Source organism: Caretta caretta, chromosome 14 (assembly GCF_965140235.1).
Source record: "Caretta caretta isolate rCarCar2 chromosome 14, rCarCar1.hap1, whole genome shotgun sequence".
Taxonomy (NCBI): Eukaryota; Metazoa; Chordata; order Testudines; family Cheloniidae; genus Caretta; species Caretta caretta.
In genome coordinates this window covers 31,413,842-31,428,528 of record NC_134219.1, presented here as the reverse complement: position 1 = coordinate 31,428,528, position 14,687 = coordinate 31,413,842, and positions in this window count along the sequence as shown.

The window sequence follows — 14,687 nt, the reverse complement described above, 5'->3', positions numbered from 1 at the left end:
CCACCCGCTACCCCGAGGCAGTGCCCTTAGCTTCCATTGAAGCAGACACCGTGGCCGATGCGCTCCTGACCATTTTCAGCCGAGTGGGGTTCCCCAAGGAAGTCTTGACAGACCAAGGCTCCAACTTCATGTCGGCCCTGCTCCGGTGCTTGTGGGAGAAATGTGGGGTCCGGCACGACTGGGCCTCAGCTTATCACCCCCAGTCCAACGGGCTGGTGGAGAGGTTTAACGGGACGCTAAAGATGATGCTGAAAACCTTTATGAACCAGCACCCACAGGATTGGGACAAGTACTTACCTCACCTGCTGTTCGCGTACAGGGAGGTGCCACAGGAGTCTACCGGATTTTCGCCTTTCGAACTGTTATATGGAAGGAGGGTGAGGGGCCCCCTGGACCTGATGAGAGACGAGTGGGAGGGGAAGGCCACTCCCGATGGAGAGTCAGTGGTGGAGTATGTCCTGATCTTCCGAGAGAGACTTGCTGAACTCATGGGCCTGGCCAGGGAGAATCTGGCCAGAGCCCAGAAGAAGCAGAAGGTCTGGTATGACCGCACGGCAAGGGCCCGTGCCTACGCCACCGGGGATCCGGTGATGGTTCTCATCCCAGTGAGAAAGAACAAACTACAGGCCGCCTGGGAGGGCCCTTTCAAGGTCGTCAAGCAGCTCAATGAGGTAAACTATGTGGTGGAGCTGTCGAACCGGGCGCACCACCGCCGGGTGTACCATGTGAATATGATGAAGCCATATTATGCCAGGGGGAATGTGGTGTTGGCCGTGTGTGGACAGTGGGAAGAGCAGGGAGATGACCCTTTAGTGGATCTATTCCCTGGGACTAGAACTGGTTCCCCCCTGGAAACAATTCCCCTCTCGGATCAGCTAACCCCTGCCCAGCAAGATGAGGTCAGGGAGGTGCTGCATCCGTACCGACAGCTGTTTTCCAACCAGCCTGGACGCACTAATCTGACTGTCCACCGGGTGCAGACAGGGTCGCACCCGCCGATAAGATGCTCCCCCTTCCGAGTCACAGGGAAAACTGCTCAGGACCTGGAAAGAGAGGTCCGGGACATGCTGGCTTTGGGGGTGATCCAGCCATCTGCCAGCCCTTGGGCCTCGCCGGTGGTGCTGGTCCCCAAAAAGGATGGGTCGGTCCGGTTCTGTGTGGACTATCGGAAGCTCAATGCCATCACTGTATCTGATGCCTACCCCATGCCCAGGCCGGACGAGCTCCTAGACAAGCTGGGAGGAGCTCGGTACCTCACCACCATGGACCTTACAAAGGGCTACTGGCAAGTGCCGCTGGATGCAGATGCCCGGCTGAAATCGGCCTTTATCACCCCTCTGGGGCTCTATGAGTTCCTGACCCTGCCTTTCGGCCTCAAGGGAGCGCCGGCCACCTTCCAGCGCCTAGTGGACCAGCTCCTGAGGGGGATGGAGAGTTTTGCCGTGGCGTATATTGATGACATCTGTGTCTTTAGCCAGACCTGGGAGGACCACGTGTCCCAGGTTAGACAAGTGCTGGACCGACTCCAGGGGGCTGGGCTGACTGTAAAAGCAGAGAAGTGCAAGGTGGGGATGGCGGAAGTGTCTTACCTGGGCCATCGGGTGGGGAGCGGCCGCCTAAAGCCGGAACCAGCCAAGGTGGAGGTGATCAGAGACTGGCCCGCTCCCCACACCAAAAAGCAGGTCCAAGCCTTTATTGGGATGGCAGGATACTACCGAAGATTTGTGCCTCACTTTAGCGCCATAGCCACCCCCATCACTGAGCTATGCAAGAAGGGGAAGCCAGACAAGGTGGTCTGGACCGAGCAGTGCCAGGAGGCTTTCCGGGCGCTGAAGGAGGCTCTGGTCAGTGGCCCAGTTCTGGCAAACCCAGACTTTGACAAGCCCTTTGTGGTGTTCACCGACGCCTCCGACACGGGACTGGGGGCGGTGTTAATGCAGGAGGATGAAAAGGGGGAGAGACACCCCATCGTGTACCTGAGCAAGAAGTTGCTACCCCGGGAGCAACACTACGCGGCCATCGAGAAGGAGTGCCTGGCCATGGTGTGGGCCCTCAAGAAACTAGAGCCCTATCTCTTCGGGCGGCACTTCACCGTGTACACCGACCACTCGCCCCTGACCTGGCTGCACCAGATGAAAGGAGCCAACGCCAAGCTCCTGAGATGGAGCCTGCTCCTGCAGGATTACGACATGGACGTGGTCCACGTGAAGGGAAGTGCCAACCTGATAGCGGATGCGCTGTCCCGGAGAGGGGGCCCCGAACTTCCCCAGGTCACTGGTCACAGTGACCCCGCTCAGTTCAGTCTCGAAGGGGGGAGAGATGTGACGATGTGACTCAACAGGGAGGGGGGAGTGTTGACCTGGGAATGTGCCCTGGGGATGGGAGACCTGAGAGCCTGTCACCTGAGCCAGGAGGGGGAGGGGGAGGTGACACCTCTGCCCAGGAATGTGAACAGAGGCTGCAGCAGGGAACCTGCGGGGTGAGTTTAGTTGGCAGTTTGGAGGCTGGGGGGAGGAACACAGGGAACCCCAGGGCTGGGGTCTAAGCTCCCTGCTCCCCCAGAAGGACGTGATTGAGGGGTCCTGGTTGTACCCACAAGCTCTGTTGTGGACTGTGTTCCTGTTGTCCAATAAACCTTCTGTTTTACTGGCTGGCTGAGAGTCTCAGTGGATCCCAGGAAGAGGGGTGCAGGGCCTGGACTCCCCCACACTCCGTGACACTGCAGCCATCTAGGAGGCTGTCACACACCCCAGGGCCTAGAAGACGTGGGGGGAGGAGGCTCCTCTTCATGTCAGACTCTGAGAGCCCAAAGAAGAATAAAGGGCAGGAGATGAAGCTAGCCCTGAGCCTCTGTCCCATCCTCACCTCCGCAAATGTGGAGCTTCCTGACCTTCAGTTGGGCAGACAGTCTGTAGTCCTGACCCAAAGGTCCTTCTGCGCCATATGGGGCAGGAAGATCTCTGCCTGGGAGCACGGGGAATGGGATGGGGGTGAGATCAAGGAAAGAGGGGAGGGGTATGGGTGGGAGGGAAAGAGCTCCTGCCCCAGATGAAGGAATTTGGGGGGCCGAGGGAAGGACCAGCTCCACAGAGAGGGGAGAGAATTTCTGTGAGTGCCAGGGGCCTCCATATCCGCTTCCACTAGCCCCGCATTTACAGTGAGACAGAGCAGTACCTGCAGCAGGGAGCGGGACTTGATGAACAGGGAGGGGAACCTTTAAGAGCATCAGATGAGCCACAGCCCTTGCAGCGCCTCGGGCATCTGGTGCAAGTGCCTGATGATGTGAAGCTGTCCCATGACCTTGGCTGTGACATCCTTGTGCTGCAGGGGAACGAGAACATGTCAGAGACACTCCCCAGGAATCAGGGAGGATTAAGGGCACCTGGAACCAGCACCATCATTTCCACCCAGCAACTGCTCATGTCTGAGTGGTGGATTCACCCTCCTGACGCCCAGGATGAAGGCATGCTGTCCTCTCTAGTGACCTCCAGTGCCAACCCCCCTCCTTGTCGGGTGAGCTCCTGCCACCTCCCCATCCGTGCCCCTGACAGCTGTTCCACCTCCAACCCACCTGAGGACACCGCTCAAGTTCATAGAACCCTCTCCTCCACCCCTACCTCCATCCCCACCCAGGTAGGGCAGGGAGGGGGCTCTAGCAGGGTGGCGGGGGGCAGGAGGGATTCTGGCAGAAGTGAAGTGGGATGGGGAGAGGTTGAGACCTTTCCCCAAGTCACCCCAGTGACAAAAGCTAAAGCCACAGGATGGCAGCCCTGGTGAACGGGGCAGGTCAGCAGCCCCTGCTGACTGAATGCTCCCAATCTCTCCAGAGCGGGACCAGCCCGACCAGCAGCAAGACCAGCTTCCCACGCCCATGTGCCTCAGCCCTTCCTGCTCAGTCGCCATCACCAGTCAGTCCTTGGCCTCCCAGGCTGCCGGGGAAGGGAGCAACTCTCGATGGTGGCTCGGGTGACATGGACACTAGGCCATGGGGAAATGGGTGCAGCTCTGTGGGGCAGGAAAGGTTCCCAGAGGGCTCTTAGGGGACTCTCCTGTCCTTTCCAGGAGTGATAGCAGAGCACCACATCCTAAGAAGAGAAGTCCATGAAGTCCAGAAGTCCCCACTAGGCTCCTTGCCACCAGGCCAGCAGAAGGCGATAGGATGGGAATGAGGCCCTGGTCCCCACCCCAAGCTCCTGAGTCGATTGCAGCTGCTTACCGTGACCCCCATCAGTTGCTGGGCTTCCCCCAGGAGGGAGTAGACGAGCACCAGCCCAGCCTGGCTGACACGCAGCACGGGGTCGTGGATAGCCAGCACTGCTGTCTGAAGGAAGGATCTTTTCTGACCGATGGAGAAGAATTTTCCAAAGACCTAAAACCAAGAGGACACAGGACTCGAGCAGATTGCCCAGAGCCAGCCTCCAAGTCCTGGCGGTACAATGGCGTCTAGTGCCCCAAAGGGCGGGGAAGAGAGCTGCTGTGGCCAAGGCAGTTCATTCCCTAGGAGGCTTTCAGGGTTCAGGGAAGCCTCTTTATTAAAAGGTCACAGATGCTGAGGGACCAAAGACTCCAGTGGCTCTTTCGGGAGGGCAATTTCTGGCAGGGGCCAGGATGGGCTGGAAATGGATCTCTAATGTGTGTGAGCAGGCCCACTCTGCTGTGCAGGGCACAGAGATGACAGGGGACCCTATGTTGCTTCCAGCAGAGAAATCTCCTGCACCTCAGTGGCTAGAGGAGTGTGTGTGTGTTGTGGGGGGTGAGGGGGTTGGAGCTGACAGACCAAAGGTCTCTTCACCCCAGCTTAGTGATTTGTCTCGTTGCTGGGAATGGCCTCTGCATCTCCTTGGTTTCTTCACAGGGAATCCAACCTGCAGCCTGACAAGGACAAGGAGACTCATGGCCCAGTCCCCATCCCAGACGCTCCTCGGAGACTTTTCTTCCGCGGCAGCAATTCAGCTTGTGTGAGGCGGGACAAGCTCACACAGTCTCTCTCACGGGGCGTCTGTGGAGCAGCGTTCTGTCGATGCCCTTGTCGATCCAGGAGCCACTCCAAGGCCTCCTCTGTGATGTTGTGGCAATCACCCATTTCACCTTTGACTCCAGGATGGGGGCACTGTTTTACGGTGTGTTCAAAGGTTTGGATATTCTCACCACAGTTGTGAGACGGGGCGGGGGGGTGTCTTTGATTTTCTAATTGTGCAGCAAGTAGCCGCAACTTGGGTCAGTGACAATGTGCTTCTTTGGAACAGTGGCTGAGGTCCAGATACTCTGCCATTCCCTGGCCAGGGCTGGAGACATGAGGGGGGTGCATGTGGTCCATATTGGCTCTGGAGCTCACTATGTCCCCTACCCAGTTCCCAGGTTGTGGCATTCTGCTTCCTGACCGCCAATGGAATTGGGCAAAGCCCACCTCCTTTCTCTGCTTCTACAGGGTGCAGGGAATTCAACAAGGGTCTGATCAAGCAATCGTGACTGACTGACTCAGGGCTCTCCTCTCAGACACTTGGGGATCAGCCAGGGGGACAAGGAGCAGAGAGACACCCAAAGCCATAATCCTATATTCACTCACCCACCCGGGGATCTTCCTTATGCCACAGAGCAATGCAGCCATGTAAGACACTCAAATCACGGCAACTAGCGAGGTTCCAATGTGGGACCTTTAGCACCAGCCTGTCCCACTGGTTGCTGGATGAGGAACTCTGAGCTGGAAATAAGGAGTGGGCTCTTTTCCTGTCTCCAGGAGGCATCCACTGCAGGGAACCCAGCCAGCCACACTCCCTGAGCTGTGTCATACCCTGGCACAGTGCCCTTACCTCCCCCACTCTGGCTGTATTCTTGTAGCCTAAGAGCCTTCTGTCCTGGTGCCAGTCATAGCACCAGAGATCTTCCGCATCATGTATGGTCAGGCCTGGAAGAGAGAGAGAGAGAGAGAGAGACTTTTCTCCTTCTGGTTGCAGTTTCTGTGTCCTTCCAATCCCACTGGTGGCTCCACAGTGGAGTGGAGAAGAACAGAGGCAGAGAGAGACTTGTCCTCCAGCTGGGGTCAGTCTGAGAGAAATGGTCTGGGGTCCCATTATCCACCTGTGGTCACTCTCAGTCCCCTATTGGGTTCCGTGTCCCAGCTGGGTTCCTTACCCCTCTGTTGGAGCAGCAGTTGGTAGAGCCGGTAAGTCCCCTCCCTGGCCTGCCGGCTTATGTCCTTGTCTGGATCACTGACAAACAGAGCCAGCTGGGCCACATGGTGACCCATCCTGGGGAACTCGGCTGAGATCTGATGGAAGGGAGAGGAGAGGGGACTCCATCAGCATTTTCCTGTCAGCTCCCCTGGGCCAGAGGGCTCCTTCCCCTTGGCTCCTCTGCAGGAGATGCTGGGGGAGAGGAGCTTGAGATCGACCCTTCATTTGCTCTGCTGCCAAGGGAGCCCGGAGCTGCTTTGGGATGCCAAGCAGGGGCTGGAGCATGGGCCCCTTAAAGGCACAGGGGCAACACTGAACCAGGACAAGAAGAACTTGAGTCAAGCCTAGCTCAGTCCCTGCTCTGCCTCTGCCTCCCCATGAAGAAACCTCCTAAGCCACAGCCCCGGCAGCAGCAGATCCTGCAGCCCGCTGGAGCCAGCCTGCCTCTGCCTGGAGCCAGCAAGCTGGGGTCGGAGGTCTCTTACGTCAAACTCAGGGAGGGAGACTGTGTATCTCAGCAGGGCTGTGCTGCTCCTGATGGCCCTGGCTCGCTCCTGCGACACCCTGGACACGACCCACAAGTTGATATCCTGTGGGGAAAGGAGGTAGGTCAGACTCAGTGGCCAGGTGCACCTGCTTTGCAAATGAGCCCCCGACGCTCCCAGCCCCAGGGGCCTGAGACATTCTGCACAGGGGGGAATATCTGAGGCCTTGATGGCAGAGCTTTAGAAGGGGATTCTTTCCCCCAGGACGCAGCTTGTACCCTGCAGGTCACAACTTGTCAGCGTCTCTCTCGATTGGGACAATGTTCGGGGTCGGGGCTGGTCCTATCCTCCCAGAACTCCTGATTCCTGAACAGTTCACCAGAAAGAAGACTGAACCCTCGGCCCTTCCCTGCTACGAAAATCCTTGGGGGGATGTAGGGAGTGACTGAGAACACAATCCCCCCAGAAATTTCAGAGCAGATCAGAGGGAAGGGCTGATTCCCTGGGATCCTCCTGTTTCTCTAGGAAGAAGCATGTGCCTCTTCTCTGAGAACCATCTCCCAAATTTCAGGGAGTGTGTGTGTTGGAGGGGTGGGGGAAGAGTGGGTTTTCAGACTCTCACTCCCCAAGACAGCCAGGAGCCCTGTGGTTAGTGCTCAGCAGAACCAGGCAGAGCTCTGGCTTGAAATCCCAGCTCTTTCCTCTGTCCCTCAAGAAGGAAGGACCTGACACTGCATTGCACTGACCTCCCCAACCAAGGATGGCCCACTGGGGACCCAGCTAGGAGGACACAGTAGAAAATGGATCTTCCAGTCTCTCCTTACCAGTCCTCCAAAGAGTTCAGGTGAAATGGGGCTCACCTCCAAGATGAAGTGGAGCCTGTCTGTGTTTGGGGACTCTGCCAGCAGGTTCCCCAGCATGACATCCAGGACCTCTGGGATGACTTTGTGCAGAGCCTGCAAAGCATGGGTCAGAGTTAGGGAACCTGGGCCTACACCTGCCACAGGATGGGAAGAGGGGTCTCTGGGAAGCACTGGGGAGACTCCAAACACATCTCCTGGCCTCTCTCCTTCACATCCCACGGCAGGCAATTCGCAAGAATTGATGACCCCTGGACCTTTGATCCATGAGCTTAGCAGGTCTCTGCAGAGGGCCTTGTAGGCAGAAGAGTATGAAACAGCCAAGTTGCTATGGATGGAAGCTGGGCTTCTGGATAAAACATGGCTTATGAAAGAAAGAAAGAAAGAAAGAAAGAAAGAAAGAAAGAAAGAAAGAAAGAAAGAAAGAAAGAAAGAAATCCCCCAGGGAGGGGCACTCTCAGCAAATTTGCAGATGATACTAAACTGGGAGGAGTGGTAGATACGCTGGAGGGGAGGGATAGGATACAGAAGGACCTAGACAAATTGGAGGATTGGGCCAAAAGAAATCTGATGAGGTTCAATAAGGATAAGTGCAGGGTCCTGCACTTAGGACGGAAGAACCCAATGCACAGCTACAGACCAGGGACCGAATGGCTAGGCAGCAGTTCTGCGGAAAAGGACCTAGGAGTGACAGTGGACGAGAAGCTGGATATGAGTCAGCAGTGTGCCCTTGTTGCCAAGAAGGCCAATGGCATTTTGGGATGTATAAGTAGGGGCATAGCGAACAGATCGAGGGACGTGATCGTTCCCCTCTATTCGACATTGGTGAGGCCTCATCTGGAGTACTGTGTCCAGTTTTGGGCCCCACACTTCAAGAAGGATGTGGATAAATTGGAGAGAGTCCAGCGAAGGGCAACAAAAATGATTAGGGGTCTGGAACACATTGAGTTATGAGGAGAGGCTGAGGGAGCTGGGATTGTTTAGCCTGCAGAAGAGAAGAATGAGGGGGGATTTGATAGCTGCTTTCAACTACCTGAAAGGGGGTGTGACGAAGTGGGACTGTTCTTAATGTTTCCTCTGAATAGTGTGGGGGTGCCTCAGTTTCCCCTAGGCAGTTCTTAAGTATCTAGGGGGTGGAGTAAGGGTGTATGATCATTGCAGAGCCCTAGAGGGCAGGTGTGTGAAGGGGTCTGGACACAGAGAATGGCCGACACCCTGTTTCCTGGCAACTGATGGCCTGGGCCCTTCCCCCCCTGCAAGGTGAGAGCTGAAGGGTTGGAGAACAAAGGAATCAGGTGACCTTCTGGCCCGGGAAAGGAACAAAGCCCAGAGGAGGAGGGGCTGGAGGGGTTTTCAGTTTGGGGCTGGCTGGGACATGGAGTGAAGTGCAGACGTGGTTGTCTGGCTCACTGCCCCCCAGAATGGACCCAGCTGAGGGGTCCCGTTCTCTGCACCTGCAAGCTCTGTTTTAGACCATGTTCCTGTCGTCTAATAAACCTTCTGTTTTACTGGCTGGCTGAGAGTCACGTCTGACTGCGAAGTTGGGGTGCAGGACCCTCTGGCTTCCCCAGGAGCCCCGCCTGAGCGGACTCGCTGTGGGAAGCGCACGGAGGGGCAGAGGATGCTGAATGCTCCGAGGTCAGACCCAGGAAGGTGGAAGCTGAGTGAGCTGCGTGTCCTGAAGACAGGCTGCTCACAGAAATGCGACTACCCCAGAGTCCTGACTGACTTCATGGGGAGCAGTTCCAGAGCATCGCCCAGGGACTCCGTGACAACTGGTGGCAGCGGTGGGATGTACTGCACCCCGTGGATGGCGCTTCCTGCAGTAAGTGACTGGGGAGCAGTAACACGAAGGGGGATTGCCGAGGACCAGGCCTGCTGAAGGCTCAGAAAGGAGCGGTTTCGGGGGTCGGTTAACCCCTGGGAGTGTGTGACCAGCGAGAGGGACTGTGCAGTAATGGGGTCCCCCTGGGGACTGCAGTGAGCAGTCTCAGGGGCGGAGGAGTCTGCCGCTCGACCCTGGCAAAGAGGTGGTGACCTGGAGAAGGGCTGGCACACTAGGGGTTCTCCCTGGAAACCGTGGGGAGCTGAGAACACACGGACCTGTGAGTCCACAACAGCTTGGGAGGAGCGGAGTGACGGCCTGTCACCGTCTCCTTAAGAAGGACATTGTAACCCTGTGCAAAAAGAGAGGGTTGAGCTTTGGAAAGTTCACCAAAGCAGAGTTAATCGTGCAGCTGGAGGAGGATGACCGCTCTAAGGAACAGATTCCTGACCCCAACTGGGGCTATAGCAGGATCTGGGAGCAGCTGGAGTGGGAGCCAGGCATCGCCAAGACTCCTGTCCCCGACCAGACGAGGGTCTTCACGATCGGGTTCCCCATCGGGGGATCGAGACGGACGGGATTGGAGCTGAGTCCGAGAGAGCAAGAGGACCGTGGGAGACAGCGAGAGCCCGAGAAAGAGCTGCAGAAGCAGCAGCAGCATGAACTGGCGTTGGGGGAGCGGAGAGGCCTAGGGGACCTCCCCGGGGTGAGTGGGGATAGACCCCGGGGTGCCAGTTCCGCAGGGAACCTCGAGACTGGATTGCTGCCCCTGGTTGAGGAGGGGGGGGTGTGGATGCCACCTCGCTGCCTTTGAGCAGGCTGGAGATTTGAACCGGGGGGACCCTGCGGAGGAGCCCCGGTGTCTAGCTCCCTTGCTGGGTCCCAGGGCCATAGACTCCGTCAGCCAGATGGTTGGGGATGTGGACAGGCTCCCACTCCTGACCCCAACCTATATGTCTGTGTGGAGTTTCCTGGGGCCAGGCCCCTCGGACCTCCAGTGGGAGCAGAAGGTGATGGTCAATGGGGAGACATTCTTGGGGTGGCCAAAGGGCATGGGCTGCATAAACCTTCCCACATGCAGCCTGCGAGTGCTATCGACCACCCCTGACCTAAGGGAGGGTGTGAGGCTGGAGGGGCCTGGTGTAACTCCTACCAAGGAACGGGAGAGATGCTGGGGCATCCATGGGAACATTGGTGGCTTCGAACTTCCCCAGGTCACCGGCTAAAGTGACCCCGCTCAGTTCGATCTCGAAGGGGGGAGAGATGTGACGAAGTGGGACTGTTCTTAATGTTTCCTCTGAATAGTGTGGGGGTGCCTCAGTTTCCCCTAGGCAGTTCTTAAGTATCTAGGGGGTGGAGTAAGGGTGTATGATCATTGCAGAGCCCTAGAGGGCAGGTGTGTGAAGGGGTCTGGACACAGAGAATGGCCGACACCCTGTTTCCTGGCAACTGATGGCCTGGGCCCTTCCCCCCCTGCAAGGTGAGAGCTGAAGGGTTGGAGAACAAAGGAATCAGGTGACCTTCTGGCCCGGGAAAGGAACAAAGCCCAGAGGAGGAGGGGCTGGAGGGGTTTTCAGTTTGGGGCTGGCTGGGACATGGAGTGAAGTGCAGACGTGGTTGTCTGGCTCACTGCCCCCCAGAATGGACCCAGCTGAGGGGTCCCGTTCTCTGCACCTGCAAGCTCTGTTTTAGACCATGTTCCTGTCGTCTAATAAACCTTCTGTTTTACTGGCTGGCTGAGAGTCACGTCTGACTGCGAAGTTGGGGTGCAGGACCCTCTGGCTTCCCCAGGAGCCCCGCCTGAGCGGACTCGCTGTGGGAAGCGCACGGAGGGGCAGAGGATGCTGAATGCTCCGAGGTCAGACCCAGGAAGGTGGAAGCTGAGTGAGCTGCGTGTCCTGAAGACAGGCTGCTCACAGAAATGCGACTACCCCAGAGTCCTGACTGACTTCATGGGGAGCAGTTCCAGAGCATCGCCCAGGGACTCCGTGACAGGGGGTTCCAAAGAGGATGGCTCTAGACTGTTCTCAATGGTAGCAGATGACAGAACGAGGAGTAATGGTCTCAAGTTGCAGTGGGGGAGGTTTAGATTGGATATTAGGAAAAACTTTTTCACTAAGAGGGTGGTGAAACACTGGAATGCATTACCTAGGGAGGTGGTAGAATCTCCTTCCTTAGAGGTTTTTAAGGTCAGGCTTGACAAAGCCCTGGCTGGGATGATTTAACTGGGAATTGGTCCTGCTTCGAGCAGGGGGTTGGACTAGATGACCTTCTGGGGTCCCTTCCAACCCTTATATTCTATGATTCTATGATTCTATGACCCTGGTCCGTTCGCGTCCTGCGTGTATCGGAGACCGATGGGAGCTGGCGTGTCCCTGAACTCTTGGCTCCTCCCTGCAGCACACGGAGACAGCCCGCCATAGCCAGAGGTGCCCTCGCAGCGCGCTGGATTTCAGCTGGGACACTTGCTGTTCTCCCCTAGCCCTCTTCAGCAAGGTCCCTGGGGTGTCTGACCCCCCCTGCGGAAAGGAGGCAGCAGGGAGCTCAGGTTAACAGTGGCTGCTAGAGAGGGCAGCATGTCGAGCAGTGCATGGCAGGTGCAGGTCCCGCTGGGGATTTCAGCCGGCAGGTTTGAGTGACTTGGCTGGTGAGGCCTCTGAATCCGCAGCAAGGCACCGATGATAAAGGAGCCTGCGGTTCACAGGTGCTGGACGCCTGGGGCTCCCACTGGAACGGGGTACAGTAGTGATGGCTGCCCAGCCAACACCCCGCGATGGGTTTCAGTGGGCTCCAAGTGTGATCACAAAACCTTGAGCCTGGAGCAGGGTTTGAACCCCGGAATTCAGCACTAGAAGCATGAGCCTCTGCCATAGGAGCGAAAGAATCCACTTCTTTAACTGAAACCCCCCGCGATTGATAAAGCTCTTATGCAGGCCAGCCATTAGAGGGGGATGAAGACTCCCCACTTCCCTGGTCTGGTTTACTTCAGTACTTTGAAAACTCAGGCTGTTATGGCGCTGGGTCAGGGCTCCCCAATGGACAGTCCCCATTCTGCTGTATTGGACCCAACCTTTGGATCCCACCTGCTTCCAGCCTCACTGGGTCTGAATAGCCTCCAGACACTGTCCCAAGTTTGGGCCTCTATGGCCCTCTCCTGGGGTACAGACTCCCTGTCTGGTTCCCTCCTTAGGAGGTGGGACCCTGCAGATCAGCTGCTGTAGGACCCAAAACCAGGTCTGAACCCTCCCAAACCTCCCGAGAGGCATGTTGTCCCTAGAGCTCCACCCTCCACTCCAGATGAACTCTGGGAGGGTCACGTGAGGATTACAAACAAGGCACACATGCTTTCACAAAGGAACTTCTTCAACACTCTCTTTTTCCCCCATCCCCAATGGAAAGCTCAAGAGTTATAGATCAATGGAAAAGGAAACCCCTGAATGCAATTTCCTCTTTCAGTGTCATCTTGGTTCTGCTCCATGTGTTTCAAGGAAGTGAGATCCCTCCTGCCCCCCGCTTTTCCTGCTTGGTCCTCTGGTTCTGGTCTGCCCTTCTTGTTAGAGGACCGGTCCCTTTTGACAATCAGTCTAACAAATTCTCTCCGTCCTGCTGGGGACTTTCCATTCTCCAGCACCCCTGTGGGCTGCTCAGCCTAGATGGTCACGAACAGTCAGCGGTTCTGCAAAGCCCCCGCTGTCCTGAGCTCTGCTCCTGAGGGGCTGGGAGAGTAGCTGCTCCGCACTCAGGCCTGCACTGTGGAGAACGGCTCCCCTGGCTGGGACTGGTGTGAAATGCCCGGCCTCTGCCTGACTGCAGCTCCCTGGCTTCTGTGTTGCAGGTTTCAGATAAGAGGAGGAGGTGACTGCGCGTATCTTAACAACGAGAAAGGGGTCAGCAGCTCACGGTGCTACATGGAAAGACGGTGGATCTGTAGCAAACCTGAGGTGTATGTGATGGGAAAAGAGACTGCACTGGAAGGGGGCTCGAAATGAGACTCCTAGAAGTGACACTGACCCAACTCACACCTACTTGAACGAGCCAAGTCCCCATTCGTCAGCCTGGCCAGGATCTCAAAATCAGGCAGCGGGGCCCTCAAGCATTAAGTGTGTCTCGTTTAAACTGTGGATTCTTCGTATGTGCCTTCTGCTTTTGAACCTTTAAACTCAGGGTCACATTGTCAAGCTTTTCTCTGCAGCTGAGAGGGAGTGATCTCATGAGAAGGAGTCTCAGCCACACGCTGGGGAAATGAGAGAAGGGAAGGCCTTGTTCGTTTAGACTCCAGAACAGCATTTCTCAAATGGAGCCACCAGCTGATTGTTTTGCAGCCACAAAAGCCTCCAAAGTGCCCCAAGAATCGCTGAGATGTTAAGTAATAAAGGTGCCTTCTAAATGCCATAAATCCTAATGCGCGCTCCCTTTTACATAGTACCATGCCAGCAGAGCTGAGCTACATCGGTGTGGTTTTCTTTGAAGTCGCAAAGTGTATTCTTTGGCTAAGAACATAAGAAGGGCCAGACTGGGTCAGAGCAAAGGTCCATCCAGCGCAGTATCCTGTCTGCCGACAGCAGCCAACGCCAGGTGCCCCAGAGGGAGTGAACCTAACAAGCAATGATCAAGTGATCTCTCTCCTGCCATCCATCTTCACCCTCTGACAAACAGAGGCTAGGGACACCATTCCTTACCCATCCTGGCTAATGGCCATTCATGGACTTAACTTCCATGAGTTTATCCAGTTCTCTTTTAAACCCTGTTATAGTCCTAGCCTTCACAACCTCCTCAGGCAAGGAGTTCCACAGGTTGGCTGTGCGCTGTGTAAAGAAGAACTTCCTTTTATTTGTTTTAAACCTGGTGCCCATTAATTTCATTTGGTGGCCCCTAGTTCTTGTGTTATGGGAACAAGTAAATAGCTTTTCCTTAGTCACTTTCTCCGCACCACTCATGATTTTATAGACCTCTAATCACTGTTTACATCTCATGTTACTGTAGCTCTGTAAGTGGCTATGGGCCATCTCACTGCGTGGTGTTTGGGTAGGTTGTGATTGTTCATGGGGGGGAGGTGAAAGAGTTAAAAATGTGACTGGGTATCAGAAAGTATTTCAAATAATCTAGTGCCAGAAAATGACCTTGAATGTGACAGCAGGTGGCTCCTCTGGGACCTTCTGCAAAGAAAAGCAAAACAGAGAAAGAAAAAGGAACACTTCAGCACCAGGGGGAAAGGCAGTTTCCTATGTTTCTGAAGCTATCCGATTCCGTTTCTGAGCAAGTTGCAGGGTGAGAGAGAAATTCATCAAATTGAAACATATGTCATGCAACTTCCCTACAGCACTCGTGCAAGGGAAGTTGAACC